At 41.2% G+C, this 22,017-nt stretch overlaps 1 long non-coding RNA gene across 4 annotated transcripts; it reads right to left on the bottom strand.

Annotated features, from left to right (window-relative positions):
- Window positions 1-7,912: 7,912 nt before the first annotated feature.
- LOC311037596 lies at window positions 7,913-18,525 on the bottom strand. 4 transcript variants are annotated; one of them, XR_014599981.1, is made up of 6 exons: window positions 18,401-18,525; window positions 16,070-16,150; window positions 11,049-11,092; window positions 10,643-10,741; window positions 10,285-10,326; window positions 7,913-8,347 (listed from the first exon to the last, which is right to left on the bottom strand). It is a non-coding gene; the product is annotated as an uncharacterized lncRNA (long non-coding RNA). The 4 variants fall into 4 exon arrangements; XR_014599982.1 differs by having other exon boundaries at window positions 18,413-18,519; XR_014599983.1 differs by lacking the exon at window positions 16,070-16,150 and having other exon boundaries at window positions 18,413-18,517.
- Window positions 18,526-22,017: the final 3,492 nt, after the last annotated feature.

The raw sequence follows: 22,017 nt of genomic DNA, 5'->3' as shown, positions 1-22,017 counted from the left end.
AAATAGCAGATATACAAGCTCATTGCGCAGCACCGAGTTGCCACGCTATGAGCTTGTAGATGCTATCTTTTTTTAATCGTGAATTTTTAAATCTTTGAATATATGTATTTTTTAAAGCGAACATTTGTAACTCAAATCTTTGCTTCTTTGCTTTTTTTTTTTTATACAAATGTTCGCTTTAAAACATATATATTCCAAGATTAGCAAAAAGTTTCAAGATTTTTCAAAAATAGCAGATATACAAGCCCATAGCATAGTGTGGCCCATCGGTGCCGCGCTATGCGCTTGTAGATCTGCTATTTTTAAATAGCCAAAGGAATCTTCAAATGACACAGATGCTGCGTTCCCTGGATTGAATCGGTTAATGTTGTTGGCCGTCGGCTTTTAAAAGCCGACAGATAGTTTGTTGACTATCTTTTTTTCACGGGCAAAAATGTAATAAATATAACTGAGAATTTCGTCAACAAATAAAAACTAGACTTAAAAACTTCGAGGGAACTAGTGGAGAGGAGATTCAGCTTGAACTAAGACAAGTCAGTCTACGAAAATAGCCGGTCTACAAGCTTGTAGATCGGCTATTTTCAGCACACAGCTACAGTAAGGGTAAATCAGGCATCATGACCAAAATACATTTTAGTCGACTAAATCAACTGTAGATTTAGTCGACTAAAACTATAGACTAAAACTAAAACATTCAGATGACTAAAACTGCATCACAATTTGCTGTAAAAATGAGCACTGGTCCAGATGACAGTGCTTTGCAATAGGGCAGGCCGAAAGGCATGCGGATCCTTGCTTCGCAACACAATAACTTTGGTTACAAAATTATTATTATTTTTTTCAGCTGTATGGGTCATTCAGGTGTATTTTCATGCAAAGTAACCAGTGGTTGTGTTATTGTATTGGTTTGCTGTTTTTGTTCTTTTTAGGTCATTCTCTGTGTGTGTGTGTGTGTGTGTGTGTGTGTGTGTGTGTGTGTGTGTGTGTGTGTGTGTGTGTGTGTGTGTGTGTGTGTGTGTGTGTGTGTGCGTGCGTGCGTGCGTGCGTGCGTGCGTGCGTGCGTGCGTGCGTGTGGTCCCAATAGAGTATTTAAGTACTTATAGTTGAGAGTTGGGCCAGAGAACAATTTACAATTACAATTTTACAAATGAGACCTTCCAATCATTTCAATGCTCATGAGCCGCTACTCCCCCTCTGTTATGCAAAGGCACAGTATTTCTCCCAAACTACTTCATCTAACCTTTAAGTCAAAATAACAACTTTCTTACAATTAACTCCAATTGGATGAGCATAGTTCAATGTATCACCAGCATTTATATAAAATTGTCCATTTGTTTAGTAGGCTAGCTGTTATCTCAGCTTTAATGTGACATGTAGCCTAATGTCCATCCACATTGCTACTTTGCTGTTTAGAAGCATTCAGAAGTTCTGAGGTGTTGTTATTTGCTAAGTATTATTAAGCCCTGTTGGCTCAGTTGGTTTATTTTTGTAGCCTACATTATATATTTTTTTGTATTTGGGGATGCAAACATGCATGCTATTTTTAAATGTGAAATAAAAAAAACTACCAAACATTTCTTTTTTTATTGAAGACAAATAATTAATGAAACAAAGCAAATCAACTACTTGATCTATGTGTGTGTGTGTGCGTGCGTGTGCGTGTGCGTGTGCGTGTGTGTGTGCGTGTGTGTGTGTGTGTTTCTGCAATGGGGTGGATAGGTGGGATGTGCGTTTGTTTTTAAAATTACAAGATTGATTTCTGGCTGTGAATAAAGCACTGTTATTGACAGGGAGAAAGAAACCGGATCTGTTACACATAAAGCAACATGTTAAAGGTAAAGAATGTATGATTAAAGAGAAGTTGGTGACGAAATAAAGAACAATATGAAATTGGCCTCTCTTTTGTTGTTGTTGCAACACATGAGAATATTCTTGAGAACGCCTGGAGACACAAGCAGTGCATTTATTCTCTGCCTCTGGACCATTATATCTTTATTAATTTGCTAGTGGCAGAACTATCTTAACCTCCATGGGCACGAATGAACAGTCGTACCCGGCTACCATCAGACTGTTGAACAAGGCATGACTGCCGCCTGTCATCAGGCTGCATGACCTTGAACTTACACTGTCCTCATGGACCTAAACTGTGGATTTTACCAGTAAAGCAACCTTTTATAGACTATGTGGTTGAACTTGACACTTGCCGATACTCGTGCATAACACACTGATGCTCTTCAACACTAATAAGCTCTATTCACACCAGCCATATTGTGAAGAAATTCACAGGTGTTAACAATGATACTAATGAAGGCTCTGTTCCATTCTGGTCAAACAGAGTCAGGGTGTTGATCTTGTGCATGTTGGCTCACTGGAAACACTCTGCTACACCAGTGGGTCTAAAATGTGGGTCCAGGGACCCTCATGGTTCCTTAAGGGGTTTCCAAATGGCCCCATACAGGTGTGTAACGGGTCCATTTGGTTCCATTTGTACACTCTCAGAGTTATGGGGGTTGTGGAAATTGAAAAATCTGAGAACCACTACTGTGCTACACTAAATGGAACAGAGCCTTCATTAGTATCATTGGTAACACCTGTGAAGGAAGTGATAATATGGCTGCTGTGCATAGAGCCTATGTCTATGTCATGAACAGTATATACCAGCTACCATGCTCATGCAACTTCTTTCTAAATTGTCTTTCGTTCTTTCTCTTTCTGGAAACAATCAAAACGATGGAGCTTGCACAAAAACAAATTCCACCCACTGTTTTACAGTGATGTGACAATAGAGATGATTCTGATTATGACATCGCACACAGGCAGTGGTGTAAAGTAACTAAGTTCATTTACTCAAGTACTGTACTTAAGTACAATGTTGAGGCCACGATGCGACGCGTTGTGAGCTTGTAGATCGGCTATTTTCAAACATTTTAGTACTTTTACTTTTGGTACTTTAAGTACATTTTTATAGCAATACTTTTGTACTTTTACTCAAGATTTTTTTTTATTCTGGACTTTTACTTAACAGAGTACTTCTACATTCCAGTATTTACTTATGTAAAACATTTGAGTACTTTTTCCACCACTGCACACAGGGCCATATCTATACACGAATCCACGGAGCGCTGCCCTGCGCGCAGCCATTGCTGCGGTGTCAACGCTCCGCGGACGCGAGACCGCAGCAATGGCCGCCTACAGGCAGCTCCAGGCAGCGCGTCTGTGGATTCGTCTATACACAGAGGCATTCTAGGCGCATACCTGAGGCCCGCCACTAGAGGATGTCCAGACAGAAAAACATAAATTGCCAATAAACAGACAGTGTACACGTCATTCAAATGTGCAAATATTATGGTATGATCAATGTCCTTTGTCCAGTGTCGCTCTGTGACAAATTCAAACCCTTGTCCACAGACAAAGGAGTTGTTTGGGCCAATTGACCCCAATCAGTGGTTGGCTACTAACAGGTGTGCTTCCTTGGAACTAGACATGACTCTTTTTGTTTCTACCCGACAACAACAATATAATTAAATTAAGTGTTTGTTGAGGTTACAGCTTCCCAGCTTCTTTCTGTACATCAATTAGGACCAGGGCTTTAACAGTTAATTGAACTGATTTAGGCATATTATTATATAGGTGAAGTGAACATTCAAAAGCTTTCAAAGATAGTTAAAATGGATCAGTTATTGAAACTATTTCTGTACAAAATAGGGTTTATGTGGTTAATCCATTCATTGATAATACATATTTGAATGCAATAAAAAATACATCTCTCCTGCTCTTTAATAAACTAAATGTTTATTTTCATGTGGGTTGCCAATTTCAGCCAATCAGGAAAGAGTATCCATTAAGGTTCTATTTTATAGTGTTCCATTTCAAATTTTGTCTGCTCATTTATTCACTTCCAATTTCATTCGTTTAATCTGTATTCTGTTTCTGTGAGTTCTCTCTCCTGATTGGATACATTTGGTATCCGGACCTGAAAATGCATTTTCTTTTGAGCTGGACAGACAGGGAGACTCCTGTTACAGAACAAACACACTTTTTTTAAATGAATAGTATGAGTATTTTAATACGATATAACTTATACAATTGGGACTGGTTGTATATTTTGTCTCCCTGCTCTTCCATTGAGACATTTTGATTGTTTCAGGAAGCAAGCAGGCAGGGTGGCAGGCTCTAATAGCTCAATGGACAACAAGGATTATGAAGGACAAACACCATCCTAGCAACGGAATGTTTGTGATGATGTGAAATGGGAAACACCTGAGATATGCCTCACAGCCAAGGGCTCAAGGCTTAGCCAAAATACAATTACCGGCAGCAATCAGAGCACTAAATGGACAACATGGAGAAAAAACTAAAAAATAATCTAGTAAGGCAAGGCAAGGCAAGGCAATTTTATTTGTATCGCACAAGGGTCTTCAATGTTTTTCAGCCCAAGGACCCCTTAGCTGAGAGAGAGATGAAGCAGGGACCCCCCACTACATATAGTAAAACATAATGTGTTGCAGATTAAACTTTTTCATAGATTTCATAGACTTGTTTGACAGCACTATCATCAATGTCGTACAAATTCATGTTTTTTTGTTAGTTTTTCATATATTTGCTTCTCTGTTAATTCATGTTAATGTGTAATTTTCAGACATTTAACCACAATACTAATCTTGACCATTGGCTCTGTACTTGGTTAGCTCTTCTTTCCCTCTACACCCAACCTCGAAGCGAGGCGTTGTGAGCTTGTAGATCTGCTATTTTTGGCTAGTGTTCCCTTCACTCTCCTCAGAATCCTATCACACAAAGATTTGGATTGGAGGACACCCTGTAGTAACTCTGAAGACCCCCTAGGGGTCACGGACCCCCTGTTACAGTTTTTCACAATTGTTAACACACGTTTCTCAAAACAATAACGGCTTTAATTCTCAAAACTACACTCACAAAACTGCAAACCTCACACATTAATGCTAAACCCTACACTGCCTTTGCAAGATGACTCTTTGCCATCAAATCTTTTAACTGTTCACAAAATGGAACTCGTGTTTTCATTTGGTACACACAGCCATATTTTCAAATGACACACACATACCATTCATTGAGTACACACAACTAAGCATGTGCTGCACACTACCAAACATTTACAGCACACTGCAGGGCAAAATTGAAAACACAATCATAGAAACGGAACACACCATATGAATGACATTGACCATTTCTTTTGTAAAATGACTCAGTGTAGGCCTACTTTTTTCATAGTGAAACATAAAACAAGACACAAATAGGCAGCCAAAAAAGTTTTATTTCTCTACATGATTTAGGCATCATGCCCCCGGTTCATGTCTGGCCAGAGGGCCATCCACATCATAGGCAATGTTCTCCCTGTCCAAGCAGCGTTGGAAGAAACGCCTCGAGTGGCGCATGAAGCCCTGACAGACCTCAACAGTGACTAGGGCTGCAATCGATTTTCACGATTTTTGTATAATGACATTTTTCGATTTGGAATTGGAAAAAAACATATTTTACTACAGTTTTTCACAATTGTTAACACACGTTTCTCAAAACAATAACGGCTTTCTCAAAACTGCACACCAAAACTGCAAATCTCACACACAACATGCTAAACCCTACTCTCCCTTTGCAAAATGACACTTTGCCATCAAATCTTTTAACTGTTCACAAAATGGAACTCGTGTTTTCATTTGGTACACACAGCCATATTTTCAAATGACACACACATACCATTCATTGAGTACACACAACTAAGCATGTGCTGCACACTACCAAACATTTACAGCACACTGCAGGGCAAAATTGAAAACACAATCATAGAAATGGAACACACCATGACAATGACTCTGGAGAATGAGCCATTTCTCCTTTTGTAAAATGATTCAGTGTAGGCCTACTTTTTTCATAGTCAAACATAAAACAAAACACAAATATGCAGCCAAAAATGTTTTATTTCTCTACATGATTTAGGCATCATGCCTCTGGTTCATGTCTGGCCAGAGGGCCTCATCCACATCATAGGCTGTTCTCCCTGTCCAAGCAGTGTTGGACGAAACGCCTCGAGTGGCGCATGAAGCCCTGACAGACCTCAACAGTGACTAGGGCTGCAATCGATTTTCCCGATTTTTGTATAATGACATTCTTTGATTTTGAATTGTAAAAAAACATATTTTACTAATCGAGAATCGTTTGTTTTGAAAAAATCGGAAAATAATCGGAATCGTGACCCCAAGAATCGGAATCGAATCGTGAGATAGCAGAAGATTCACACCCTAACAGTGATGTCGCCACAAGCCTCCTCCATGGCCTGGAGAAGTGGGACCCGGCTCTGTGGGTTCCGTTCATTTACCTTCCACCTCCAAGCTCAAAAGAACTCCTCAATGGGATTCAGGAAAGGAGAATAAGGTCGAAGGTACAGAACGGAAAAATGTGGGTGGTCCTGGAAGCACTCACGCACTGGAGCAGCCCGGTGGTGCAAATTGCTCACCAGACCTGAATGTTTAGAGATTTGACTATTTGTGTGTTGTAGGTTGATGCTTTGAGATTTTACGTGAGAAGTGTGTGCAAAAACTGAACATGTGTGTAGTGTTTGGACAACAAGGTGTGTTGTAGATTGATGCTTTGAGATTTTATGTGAGAAGTGTGTGCAACAACTGAACATTGTGTGTAGTGTTTGGACAACAAGGTGATAATGTAATTGACATCAGAGTGTAAAGAAGGAACGTCAGAGTCTAATGCAGATAAGGGAGTGTGAAGTAGTGCCAAATTGGATGGAGCGATTAGTACATGAAGTTAAGGTTGTGAAAATTGTGCCGAATGTTCGCTTTTTGTGTGTTAACAATTGTGAAAAACTGTAAATATAAATAATAATGATGTAATTATAATTATATAATTTATATACACCGGCTGATCCACAAGCTCCACAAGCTCGAAAATGAAACTGAAAATCACTGGTTTAAACAACATTTAAGAAACAAGCCCAAATAAACAACTACAGAAAAATAATCCCAACCTCGCTTATAATAAGCAGACATGGCAACGCTGGGACGCAGTTGCAGTTAGAGTTTACTTATCTCTCAAGAACAGATTCAGAGCTGCAGCAGAGGGCGCTGTTTTTCCTTTTTTTTGATGATGGGTTCCCAGATTGGAGTTTATTTTACACTTTACACTTGTGCACCTTTTATTTTGTAGTATTGTGTCCTGGTTTCCTCTGTTGCTGACCTGTAATCTGTTTAGTCTCACCAGTCCTGTGATTTGTCAAACGTTTCATATTCTATACTGAAATGGTTACGATTGGCTTCCAAAGTTTGTGGGAGGGCCCCCTTTTGCACAAAATGCCACAAATGATGAACGCAATGTCCGATTGCAATGAAACTATGCGTGCACACTCACAGCAGGCTAAGAAAGAAATGCCACCTAAATTGTTTGAAATCGCCCTCATGGTGGTGCTATAACTGGCCTATGACCAGCACCATGTTGTAGTTAGGTATTTATGCAGTACGTGGTTATGTGTTAAATAGCTCTATATTCTGATAGCAACCATTGCTAGAGTGCTTGTTCAGTAACAGTTGTCTCCCTGTCTTTCAGGCCAGGATACCAATTTTCTGGATTATTTTATGATGATTTGGTTTTCTTGTACCACATGGGGGCAGTAGAATCACACTGTAACGAGGTATGTCCTCACCACCAGTAGTTCTCAAAGTGGGGTTCAGGGACCCCCAGGGGTCCTTGGGGGGTTCCAGGGGGTCCCCAGATAAAGCAGTTAATATAGCATCACATCACATTTTAACCACTCTATCCACTTATATGTTGGATATTAAAAAATAGCAGATCGACAAGCTCACATCACTTTGTACCGCACTGCTGCTTGTACGTCTGCTAATTATTTTTGAAAAATATCTATCATCTTCTCTTCTGGCGATCCCTGGCTCAAAACCTTTTCAGATGGGGGTCCACGGCCAAATACATATCAATTTGACATGAAAAGGTTTGAGAACCACAGCACCACACGGTCCAGAGATATTCTGGTCTGTTTCTGCTGTTCAACTACTTACTTATTACTAATAATAATAATATGATATACATGCAATTTATATAGCGCTTTTCTAAATACTCAGTTACCTAACAATTGAACAAGGTCCAAACCTCAAGGAACCCGGACCCCACACTGCAGTAGAGAGTGTCAAACCCATTTAAAATAATAATGAAGCAACATGTGAAAGATTAGTTTATGGTATTCTGTAGAGACTGCCAAAAAAACTGTTAAAAATCATTAATAAGATCACAAGCACAATGGAAGAGAATGGAATGTTATTGTTGTTGTTGTTGATGATGATGATGACGGTTGCTGTAAAAGACATGACAGAGACACAGATGAAAAGGTGAGCTGTGCATGGAGAAGAAACAAAGCAACAAATGGACCAGTGCAAATCAGTACATTTGACCAAAATGCCCCAATGATTTGTAGAAGGCTGGGTTAGGGTTACACATGCACACATGCACGCGCACGCAGTGTGGCCAGCAGAAAATTGTGTGATTTTTTGCGTTTTTTTATACTTTTTTTGCGGGTTTGTGACGGATTTCGGATACCTAACTGTTATCAAAATGGCTTAAAAAAAAAAAAAAAAAAAAGTTATATATATTTTCTTTTTTTTTGGGTGGGCAGAAAAAACAAATGGGTGGGCTCAGGCCTACCTATGCCCACCCGTGGCTACGCCCTGGTACTAACCTACTTACCTTGACTAATAAAAAACAGGAAAAAACAAGGAACTGGATAAACCAAACAAAAAGTACCAAACACCCCTACATGGTGAATATTTAAGTAGGCTATAAACAAAGGATGAATCAAAATACAACTAAGAATGATCAACTGTGAACGATCTAAGGTCTCATTCTCAAGAGAGACCTGTCCATTCGGACAGGTCAGCAATCAACAGTATTACATACAATATATTCTACAGAGGCTATGAATGTGACATCATCGTACCTGGCCGGAGGTTATGCGGGAACGCCTACTGAGTGGCAAAAAAAGACTTTCTGGCCTTGACAGCCCATCCATCCAAACAGAAAAGTCCTATCTGATTGTATTAAACAACGTTAAACGCGCCAACATGGCAGCTGTACGGAAAGCTTGAATTATCCTCTTTCTATCTGCAAAGTTTTTGTTTCATAAAAATCCACCGTAGACATGTTATGAGCTACTTTCTGTCAATAAATTCTGTGCAAGTGATTATTTTTCTATTAAAGTATATCAGCACCCTGACTCTGTTTGACCGGAATGGAACAGAGCCTTAATTCATTAGTATCATTGGCAACACCTGTGAATGTCTTCACAATATGGCTGCTGTGCATAGAGGCGTGATAGTGATCCGTAACAACATTCTGCCAAGACCCGCCCCAGACCCGAAAAGTCGCGCTGTGATTAGCCAGTGGTCACTTTGAGTGACAGTTGGGGCAAACGCAGTCCCCACAACATCATTTACTATTCTGTGCCTATCGGTACATAACTCGGACGGGGCTGAGTAGGCTCAAAGCGAACTTCGCAACGTTCGGCACGAGGTGGTGCCTCTCGTGGCTCAAGTTTGCTTGAGACTGCGCCCCTCCGTCGCGGTCCGGTCCAAAACTATACTTTATTAGCCAAAAAAAAGTTGTCTGCAGTTGTACTCGAGCCTGGGGGTCGGCAGCCTAACGCCTAGTGAGGCACGCCACGAATCCTGTTGCAATACTAGGGTTTTGGTCTGTATTAGACCAGTGGTTCTCAAACTTTTTCATGTCAAGGACCCCCAAATAGACGCTTATTACCCCACGGACCCCCATTTGAAGAGATAAGCCAGGTACCCCAATAAGAGAAGGTTTTTATGGCTCTCTAGCAGTGATTCTCAACCATTTTAATTTCAAGGACCCCCAGTTTAACATGCATTAGGCTACGGACCACCATTTAATGGCATTTATACCTCTGGGACCCCAATTCATATTGTAAAATCAATGTTAATTTAACTCTCAGAGTTACAGAACCATAAGGGTCCATTTGGTTCCTGTCCATCATTTAGCTGGGGACCCCCTGGAACCCCCTCAAGTACCCCTAGGGGTCCTCGGACCCCACTTTGAGAACCAATGTATTAGACTGTAAACGCCCCCACCGTTCCCTCTGGGGGCGGAGTCCTTGTTTTCTCGTTTTTGTATTCAGCCAATCGCAGCACGGCAGGGCGGGGTTTGGTCGAATGTTGTTATGGAACAATATTACGCTGCATGGAGCCTATTCACCACAAATGATGTCTTGCTTACCTCATGATAACTGGCATCACTCACTGGTCAACTTCCATGTCACTGAAAAAAAGACAATGTAACACAATACCTATAAATACATAGGTAAGATATGTTTTGCATTTATTTTTGTTTTAATTAGTGTGGTATACAGTGTGTTTGTGGTCATGTTGTCTTATGGTGATCTCTATGTGTTCTATGGGTCAGAAGGACTGAATGATGTTAACTATAGCAAAATGTATCATGTAATCTCTCATCACAGACATGTTGGCTTCAGATATGTTTTAATAGTTTCATGATGGACGGACATAAATGAGCAACGTCTTGCTGCTGTGCAGGGTGTAAATCAGAGAAGTGTGTGAGGTGAGGTGACACTCACTCTGTGTGTGAATGATCTCCATCTCCAGTGTCTGGTGGATCCACCTCCATGGGGACATCTTCATGTTGTCCTCGAGAGAACTGGAACGCTCTCACTGAGCTGCAATACATGATCATACACCATGAGAGAACTGGAACGCTCTTACTGAGCTGCAATACATGATCATACACCATGAGAGAACTGGAACGGTCTACAATACATGCATGATCATATATTGAAACCACCACCTGTACAGCACAACTCGTATACTATACTGTGTGGTTTACAGTTTGATTTTGTTTTGTTTGGTTCAATTTTATTGTTTTGTTTTGTATTGTATTGTAAAACATCTTTTTTTTTCTCTCTTTTCCTTAAAAAGTAATACATATAATTGCAAGAAGTAATACAGTGGTACAAATCTACTAACCTTGGATGGCCTCGTCCATCACCAAAGACGATGACACTGACCTCCTAGTTGGTAAACACACAAAATACACCCCAAATTAAATGCACGCACGCACACGCAAACACACGCACACGCACACGCACACGCACACGCACACGCACACGCACACGCACACGCACACGCACACGCACACACACACACACACACACACACACACAGGCTGATTGTGTATTTTATGTACTATATGCATGTGTATTTTAAACCAGTGGTTCTCAACCTTTTGAGGCCGCTACTCCCCAAAATAATCATATTTGAACTTCGAACCCCCCCCCCCCTCCCAACTCTCTTCCACAGATCAATATTGTGAAAATAGCCGATCTATAAGTTCAGATCAGCTATTTTCACAATGTTTGCCTCTTTCTTATGTTATTTGACAATTTGGCCAATGTTTGACCAGTTTTTTTTAGTGTAGTATAGTTTGTTGATACCTTTTGATGTAGTAATAGTCTCTTTTCATTTATTTTCTTTTTTCTTTTTAGGTATTAACCCGTTTAATCCCGAATTTTTCCCAGACATAAAAACATCCAAATATTGTGTCATTAGTAACCCTTTGAAATAATCAATCATCATTTTTAGATTTTTTAATGGAAAAGTAGGTGAAAAAGTGTGTTTTATAACCGGTCACAATTGTGACCGGTGGGATAATGTGTTGTATCAACCATTTAAAGAGTGTATAGTAAATATAGTTATCCTACAGAGTCATGAAAATCTTACACCAAAGGCCAGTTTATTACCATATTTAAAAGTATGACACTGGGACTCCCAGCATTGACACCAAATGTTCACATTGTAGTAGTGTGAACATTTTTGTCTCCGCCAGGCCGCAAGGCATGGCAAGAGAGTATGTTTTGCCCCCTGTCTGTCCGTCCGTCCGTGTGTCCTGTCGGTCTGCGGACAGCTAATCTCTGGCACCGTTGGACCGGTCACTGCGAAACTGTGCACACACACTCCCTGGATGCCAATTCAGAACCTCTGCCCCAATTTTTTAACATGGCCCTGTTATAGCGCCACCAGGAGGCCGATTTGTGCAAAACCCATTTTTTAATATTACTCCTACAGATTTTATCCAACCGTCATGCAAAACGGTACACAGTATCTCTATAGTAATGTGATCAACCCAGATCTGTCAGATTTTCCACCCTTTTCACATTGGCCTGTTATAGCGCCACCAGCAGGTCTAATTTAGCAAAACACCTTTTTGGCACAAAATGCCTCAAATCATGAATGCAGTGTCCGATTGCCGTGAAAGGCCTAAGAAGAAATGGCACCCTTTTGACTTTGGCCTATTATAGCGCCACCAGGAGGCCACAATAACGTACCTGACCTGGTGGAGACCTGTGCTCCGAGGAGCACTTTTTCTAGTTTCAGACTAAAAAGCCTTATACGACACCAATATGAATACTGAGGGCACCAATATGAATATTGAGAGCAAAGACAAAAACAACAATCATTCAGGTATTTCAACATTGTAACTTTAGTGCAACTTACTTCAGTGCAACATACATTTTAACACATTCAGGTTTAGGGTAGTATTCACTAACATTGAATACGCTAATGTGAATGGAACATTTAGGATAGAGGTAGTCATTTGAACATACTTTAAGCAGAGGCTTACACTGACTGAACAACAAAATCAAATAGGCTAGAGGTAGCCATTAGAACATGTTTTCAAGTAAAGACACTTTTTCATTCACTCTTACACTTGATGGTACATCTTGAAGCACTCAATGTGTAGTGGTGCCTTGCATTTCTCACATGCATAGGTAGTGCGTTTGTCACAACGACGGCATCTGTGGAAACGCTGCGTTGTGTTTATTGGCCAGTGCGAAGCATTATCATATCTTGCCTGATATTCAACAGAAGCAGCCACTAGAGATCTCCTTCCGTGGCTCAGTGGTTTCGTGCCAAACCTTTGCATAAGAGACTGTGCGACGATGCGTGAGAAGGTTAGCAGGTCGATGGTCCCTCCGATGACATCTCGGTAAAAGAGGTGGCTGTTCACAAGTGCACTGTTGAGAGACCATGCAAAGATGGGCCACCACCACTTCTTCGACCTGATTGAAATATGGTATCTTGAAACCTGTTGGTCATGAAGGTCTACACCACCCATGTGCTTATTGTATATGCTGATACACGTTGGTTGTTTGACTTTCGCAATGGCACGTCGCTCCCTGTTCCATCTATTGATGGTCGTCTCACTGTATTTTTCTTCCATGTTGCTTGCCACTGTGACACAACTGTTGTCCTTCCAACGGACGAGCAGCTTCTCTCCTTGGCAGAGTACTTCAGTGGTTCCCCGGGGCAGCTTCATGAAGTCCTTCTGTGGTGTGAATGGGACGTCAAACAGGCGGTTCTGCCTTACCGTTCCAGAGCTCCCATATCCTCTTTTTGTCATCTCATCGAGGAGTGAAAGTGTGGTGAACAGGTTGTCATGGATGAACTTGCAACCTTGAGGCACCTGAGCTTGCTCTGCCAGACCGAGGACAACGCTGGGTCCCTGACCCAGCCCTGTGTCAGGGAGAAGAGTGTGCGATCCAGCATATGGCTCCATGTGGTACATGTATCCACTGGATGAGGCAAGGCTCCATAGCTTGTAACCATAACGAATTGGTTTACCTTTGATGAATTGTTTACATCCATGTCGGCCAAAGTATGGGATCATGCTCTCATCCACTGACAGCCATTCCTGAAATGGCATGACTTTGTACGACTGATTGAGCTCAGAGAAGATTGGTCTAACCTTAAAAAATGGGTCATCAGTGATCTTTGTGTTGTCAACCACATGAACTGAGGCCATTATTTCATCAAAGCGATTTCTCCGCATCGCATCTGAAATGACCTCATTGTGTACATCACTGTCAGTTGACCAGAACATGTGTCTTCTTGGTACAGTGCTGTACCCACTTGTTATGAGGATCCCATAGAAGGTGAGGAGCTCATCCATACTCAGATTCAGCTGCTTGCCCTTGGTCTGGGTGGAGTAGAGGTTGGACATTTCAACAGTGATTTCTCTTAGGGTGGGTGGATACATCAGTAGGAAAAGATCCATTGGGTTGGGGCAGCTTTGTTTCACACATTCTGCAGCATTTGGTCTGTATACTATGTGTTCTGGAATACCAGCGGTGGTAGGCCTCTTTGAAGGTTTGAACACTCTATCTTTATTTTTGACCACATCTAGCTTTGCCCTTGAGTCTTCTGACTGGCCCCTCTGGTGGCTAGTGGCCGCTGAGTCTTCTGACTGGCCCCTCTGGCGGCTAGTGGCCCTTGAGTCTTCTGGCTGGCCCCTACGGCGGCTAGTGGCCCTTGAGTCTTCTGACTGGCCCCTCTGGCGGCTAGTGGCCGCTGAGTCTTCTGGCTGGCCCCTACGGCGGCTAGTGGCCCTTGAGTCTTCTGACTGGCCCCTCTGGCGGCTAGTGGTCGCCGAGTCTTCTTGCTGGCCCCTCTGGCGGCTAGTGGCCTTTGAGTCTTCTGGCTGGCCCCTACGGCGGCTAGTGGCCCTTGAGTCTTCTGACTGGCCCCTCTGGCGGCTAGTGGTCGCTGAGTCTTCTGGCTGGCCCCTCTGGCGGCTAGTGGCCTTTGAGTCTTCTGGCTGGCCCCTACGGCGGCTAGTGGCCCTTGAGTCTTCTGACTGGCCCCTCTGGCGGCTAGTGGCCGCTGAGTCTTCTGGCTGGCCCCTCTGGCGGCTAGTGGCCGCTGAGTCTTCTGGCTGGCCCCTACGGCGGCTAGTGGCCCTCGAGTCTTCAGACTGGCCCCTCTGGCGGCTAGTGGTCGCTGAGTCTTCTGGCTGGCCCCTACGGCGGCTAGTGGCCCTTGAGTCTTCTGACTGGCCCCTCTGGTGGCTAGTGGCCACTGAGTCTTCTGGCTGGCTTTCATTGTTATGGTGGGGTGTGGGAGAGCAGGTATGGTGGATGGGGGAAAGGGGTGTGGTGATGAGGTCATCGTTCCACTCATCTACTTGCATAAGTTCAGCATGTGCATTCAACAGCCTGGCTGGCAAATGGCCTGTTTGCCCCTCATAGTCTATGTCTGACCCATCGCTATCACAATCACTGAGGACAGCATCTTTCTCACTTTGAGGAATCACTGCAATGTTGCATGGGACTGGGAGCTCATTTTCATCCAACATATCTAGAACTTGAGCCAGGGATAAACTAAAAGAAAACACAGAAGAAGGAGAATAATTAGCTATGTGTATTATGTGTATAGCAAGATACAATGTCACACACACCATACAGTAAGAACTCTTGTAACTTTCACTAGCCCCCCACAAAAAAATAATTATAAGAAATATATAATAATAAAAATAATACTAATCTGTGAAATTATTTTGTGGACCCCCTGGCTATGTGTCGCGGACCCCCAGGGGTCCGCGAATTATTTCGCGGACCCCCTGGCTATGCGTCACGGACCCCCAGGGGTCCGCGGACCCCACATTGAGAACCATGGTAATTATCCCACACATGTTTGACATGACATGTTTGTTAGTTTTATGACCATACTGAAATGATCCCACCGGTCACTATTGTTGCCGTTGACATGTTTGTTAGTTTTATGACCACAATGAACAAATTTGAGTAATTGCAAAGGCATACACCAATACTAGACACCTTAAACAAGATGTGTACCAAAAATCTTTGTCCCATCTTTATGTTAAGATACTTTACTAACCTTTTCTTTTGGGGCTTTGATGATGCCATCCTCTCCTCTTGATGCAGACAGGAAGTAAACAGCTCTGGTCATGTGACAATTTAAAGTAAACATGTGACACTGCACATATTTCATTGAGACCCTTTATCTTGTATTATTTTTCAATATTTGCTGGAAATGCATTCAAGGAATCATTCGGTAACATTTTATAGCCTAATAAATTAAGAACGGTCACTATTGTAACCGGTGGGATTGAACGGGTTAAAAGGTCTTAAACGTCCTTAAATTGTCACTTTACTCATCTGGGACCCCCACCTCCCCCCACTGTAACTCACCACAGACAGGGGAAATGTTTTCTCTTCATTCACTACAACACCAGGATATCCACATGGGTTGTCAACACACTGGATTGAGAGCTGCAGAAACATAAAACATATGTTTTAGTATTAAATCCTTGTAGACATTTCCTACTTGTGTTCACAGTCAACAATCTTTAATTCTGTTTATGCATTCATCATTTTACATATATTATCAGCTGATGTTATAGTAGATGTTTTTATCAAAAGTATTTCTGCTAAGCGTGACTGCGTTTATATTTAGAACTTATAGCCTGGCCTCATTGACCTGAGCTCATATAACTTTTGAGGAAAAAAATATCATTATATACTCAAATACATATGAGAGGAAATGCTTTGTGTCAGAGTTTAGCAAAGGACCCTTTGTTTTGAAACCCTTTCAGATGTTTAAAACGCACAAAATAACATCAGTTACAGTTAACAGTTTAGGCATTTAGCAGGCCATGGTTTCTGTGGTCACTGTTGTCTAGGACAGTTATGAGACAAGACCCAGAAGCGAAGGAAGACAACAGGTGGTTGAAAGCAGGTAACTCACCACAACACATCACATTGTGATGTGATGTGTTGTGGAGCTTGTCGATCTGTTCGCTTGGTGTGAGCTCGTCGATAGGTTTGTAGATCCGCTATTTACACTGGTATCGTTTTAGCCTAGCATGTAGCGTAACGTAACGTCACGATTCAATGAGATGCGGAATATACTTTAAACTGTAATTGATTACATAATGTCACAGCATCGATGCAGTCGTCATCCACATCTGCATTGCGATGCATCTTAGGGGGTCATCCCTATGTTCCCCGGGTTCTATGTTCCCCCACTAAGGTTAGGGTTAGGGTTAGGTTTAGGTTAGGTCCTATGTTCCCCGCTCTCCCTAGGAAAGTGGGGAACATAGGACCCGGGGAAAAGTGTCAATTGACTCTTCATCCCACTATCATAGTATAATACAATAGAATCAATAAGTACTTGGCCCCAATATCAAACATTTTGTTATATTAGGCCTACCTTTAAATCAGTAGTGCCTCTGACGGCCATTTTTGTTTTTTACAGGTATTTCCTTTTACGGTGTGTGACGTAGCACAGCCGTCACGGATTCACGCAGACATTTACCGTAATATACTGTATAAAAGCAATTTGTCTGAAATAACATGCCTTCAGTATTTATTTATTTTTATAATTGTGCGCTTGGACAGAAACACGAAAGATATCCCTGTATACAAACCGTCTCCCAAATGCAACCCATAGCCATGTGTGTTTTAAAGAATATTACTTCACACTGACTGTTGCATTCGAATTATGCATTTGCATGTAGATGTGTTGGCCTGGTTATGGCTTTCAGCCACGAGAGTGTGCTGTTAGTTTAGGAGTGTCAACCTCCAACCTGTGGAGGTGGGCAACCATGTTTTCTTGATCAACCAGACAGATGGAGCTATTGAGTCGATATCAAATCTTGAAAATATCTTGATAGCTGAGAAAACGCTCTACTTTCTTTAGTAATTATTATTTTAAAACCAAGTGGCCAAAATGTAGCCAAAATAATTGAATGATAACATTAGTATTTTTAAAGTCAATTATTTTTGATAAACACTTTTCTACCCAGATAGTCAGAATTGATCTAACCTTTATAATTCATATTAAACTATTGTCTCATTCTTTGTTAAGTTTTTTAAATTATTGATTTAAATATTATGCTTGTAGGGGGAGACCGGGGACAAAAGTAACACTTTTTGTATTTGCCTTCATAATTCACAGAGTACTTGAAATATCCTAGTCATCTTTTGTTATAAGAAACATATATATGTGCCCTAATTAATAATACCATTTTTAAGCTATCACTAATAAGGACATGGCTAAAATATTAATTTGAATGCAATGAGTCACAGTGTTACAACTGCCCCGTGACGGGGCAGTTGTTGGGCAGTTGTTGGACAGTGGTTGGGGGCAAGAGTAAAGTAAAACTGTAAAAAATAAGTCATATTAACACCCTTTATCTCAAATAAAAGCACATCACTAAATAATATGTATTTTTTACTTAAGAATGTTTTGTATACATGATTACAATTATTTTGTATTTTTATTCCATTTTTTTATTTTTCAGTTTAGTTTTTTCAAATGTATGTCTATTTTTTATTTAAATGTATTTCTACTTTGAAATGTTGTGACATTTAGTGAAATATGTTCATCAACCGTAATGTATTCTGAAGACCTGATCCCGTTGCTGTCATAACTTGTACAACTACCCACCTCTTTCCCTTCTTTCAAATCAATAAAAAGTTAGATTTTACTCCATCGTAAAAGGTAGAAATATAACATACCCATTTACCTACCTGTTTTTAACAGGCATGTGTCCATACAATTAGGTGCGCTTCTGTCCATCGATATTTAAAATAGTATCCATCAAAACTTAAGACCATCTCAGCACAGCAATGATGAGATGATAGTAGATTATGGCAGTGACTAACTCTAACACGCAAGCACCACGCCAGACAGGAAGACACGTGGCCCAGCCACGTAGTGCAGCATACACACATACTACAAAGACAGTGTTCTATTTCACCAACAGTGTGTTGGATTTTACAGTTACTTGTATTGGAAATAAAAGAGCCCATGTATTATGCAAATCACAGCAGCTACACGGTCAATGACACACGCACACATTAAATCCAAAAGGGTCCAATAAGCCTCAGTTACAAACAGTGGTGGAAGAAAAATCTGAGGTATTGTTGAGACAAAAATGAAAAATGCATATTTGTATCCTGTGTGTTGAGCATGATGTCATTTCAGTTGGAACGGCTGTGCAATTTGTGTTGTGACAAAGGGAGACAATTTGAACGATTCAAAGACAGTGTTCTACAATTAGACTGACAACAACTCCAGAACAAAAACATAGAGCATAGGTGCATACGGAAAGCAATGCTTGTCTGTCAGATAGCAGCAGGGACGTGGCCCCTTATGGGCCTGGAGGTTGGTTACACTAGGATAATAGAGACACCCCTGCCTAGACACCCAGTAGACACTGTAGGTTCTGACAGTTCTACACTGTCCCCTCAGGCCCATAAGGGGCCATATCCAGTGGCGGACTTAACTGTAGGCAAGGTTAGGCGACCGCCTGGGGCCTCAAGAGTTATGGGGCCTCATGAAAAAAATAAAATACATTTCTGTAGGCCTACTTTTAGCTTTTTAATGGATCCCATGTTAGTAAAGCCTGAAAAAAGTATCAAACTCCCAAAATACACCAGAATACTGGAAATTACATCTATTCTGTAAAAAAAAAAAATCTGTGGAGGCGGCCCTCATACTACCTTTCGCCTGGGGCCTCCAGATCCTTAAGTCCGCCCCTGGCCATATCTCTTCACTGTATCCCCACTGAGGAGACCATCTTCCCCATACACCTGATGGCCAAGCTCAGTCCTAAAATCTGGAGCTTATCAAATGTGTACAGGGGAGAGAGGGACAACCCAGGACCCCCTGTACTTCCAGCCCCCACCCCCCCCCCCCCCTTACCTCCACACCCACCCCTCACTTCCAGAGGTACCAGGCCCTATAGTAGATGACCTGAGGCAATTGACATTGTGGAGTAGAATCTCGTATTTAAATAAACTAATAAAGCAACTTTTACATGTACCCAGCAATATATATTTTCACACCAAAAAATGGGTTTGTGATGAGCAGGAAAAGTGAACAATGCGTCACATCGCAAGCTTGTAGATCTGCTATTTTCATGATTTCTTGTACGTTTTTCAATGCATAAGTGTTTACTGAAATTATTTTCAAAAATGTTTTACTTGTGAAATAATTGCAGATTTTTACTCGCAACCTATAGAAATGGGTCTGTGACCCAAAATGGGTCTCAACCAATTGTTCTGGAAGCACTGCCCCTAGAGGAATTGAATTGTTTTCTCTCTTTCTGTCTTTTTTAAGTCTTGCCAGACACTTTTACAAACACATTGGTGAAGACATTTCTTGGTAAGGAATTCGTTTTTTGTAATAACCCCTATAAATGACAATTGTCACAATAAATATGAGTTTTAAGCCATTTCCTCACATTTGATCTCAAATCAGAATGTGGCAGTGGATTCCCCATCTATGAAAACCTTAACCTATAAGCTAAATTTACCAAGCTTCTACAGAAATATATGTTTTTAATATAGAACCCAGTGGTTTCATTGAAGTCAAATGGACATGCTGGCCATTCATGGTATTGCAGGTGGGGCCACTGTATATGAACGAGCCCATGGGGCCAAATAGGCCTCGCCCATCACATTTTCCAATACGTTTCCAACCCGGAAGAAGGAGTGATTTCGGCCCATGCGCTGGGTGAGCAACTCAATGCAAATGGATGGGAGGGGATATCCGGTGCCCTCTCTATTATGTTTAACTCTATGACTGGTGGCCATGCACCGTCTTTAAATGGTACATTTTGAGGAATTGGCAGCCATTTTTGAAATGTGCATACAGCTGATTTGGATTCAGAACCCCTTAATACCCCTTAAAAACACGTATGCCATAAATTTACCTTCAGCACTTTAAATACGCACATTTTCTGAAGTTCTGCCTATACTAAAAGGGCTAAATAGCGTTTTTGTTAGGGTCATACTTATGCCATTTTCAAAACTTTCCCTTCATACAATTCCTTGCAACTTTTTTTTCTGTCATTCAGGACCTACTAAGGATGCAAAATCAGCAGAGTTTGGTTTTGTTGCAATTAGTGGGAGGCTGACCCCCATTTTTGCATAAAATGCCTGGACTAATGTGCTGTTTTGAAGCTACGCTTTGGTTAGGTTGAATGAGGCACATTTGTCATTTCTAATCGATTCTAATGCACATTTTGAAAGAAACCAGTGATTTACATCTTTTGGTGTCAGGGTATTCCACATTTTGGTATCCAAGCAGTAGAATGAGAATTTGTTTGCACTGTCTACAGTTGCCTGCACTGTCTACAGCCTGCCTGCACTGTCTTCAGTTATGCTACGATTCTCTACAGGCTCCCCTTGCACCACATCCTGTGCTCTCTACACCCCACACACAGAGCTGCTACAGTAGCTCCAGTTATATATCACCAACACTCACAAACATCAGAATTTTGACAACTGTCATTTCTGGACTGGAAAAATGAACTAACTAACTAAATAAATACATACATAAATGTGATTCGGAACTTAAAGTGAATTGGCGAGATCCTTATAATTGACCATTTTCAGTAAAACAAGGGAATTCTGAGAGTGGAAAAAAGACATGACTCAAAAGAAAAAGAAACATGTTGGTGTGTGACATTTTAATGTCTGTTGAAGGGACATTTAGACTTTCAGTGTGACACACACACAAACATCACCACCAGCCTAAATGTGGTTAACCTGACGCTGCCAGATCGAAAAAGCTTGTTCCGTCCATCTGGCAGTGAAAACCACAGCACATCTTTCGCACTCATTTTGTTTCCTGTTCTCTACATGCGGAAGGTTTCACATATCATGTTCAAAGCACACATTTTGTGCGATACTGTTCTCTATATCGCCCACAATCCCACAATCGAAGACAGTGTCAAAAAGGGAGAGCAAAAAAACTATGTTGAGTTCTCTCATGCAATGAGTTGCATGAGAGAGAAAGACGGAGAGAAAGAGAAAGTAAAAGTTTAGTATCACTTCCACCACTACATGTAAAAACATGTAAAGAAAACTTTACTAATTTTACTTTGTAGATTTTGATTATTGTTACAAACACTTTCAGCCCTATACTTCGCCATTTGAAAATGGCAGATCTACAAGCTAATACTGCGCCAATTTGTGACATGTTCTGAGCTTGTAGATCTGCTATTTTCAAAAGATTCTTATACATTTTGAAATCTTGTGAAATGGGACATTCTGCGTACTGAGTACTCTAACTTTTGGTACTTTAAATTGATTTTGTTGCCATTACTTTTGTACTTTTACTTAGG

This window comes from Gymnoscopelus microlampas (genome assembly GCF_963454915.1).
Source record: "Gymnoscopelus microlampas genome assembly, chromosome: 21".
NCBI classification, from domain to species: domain Eukaryota; kingdom Metazoa; phylum Chordata; class Actinopteri; order Myctophiformes; family Myctophidae; genus Gymnoscopelus; species Gymnoscopelus microlampas.
This window is presented reverse-complemented; position numbering and strand designations above follow the sequence as displayed.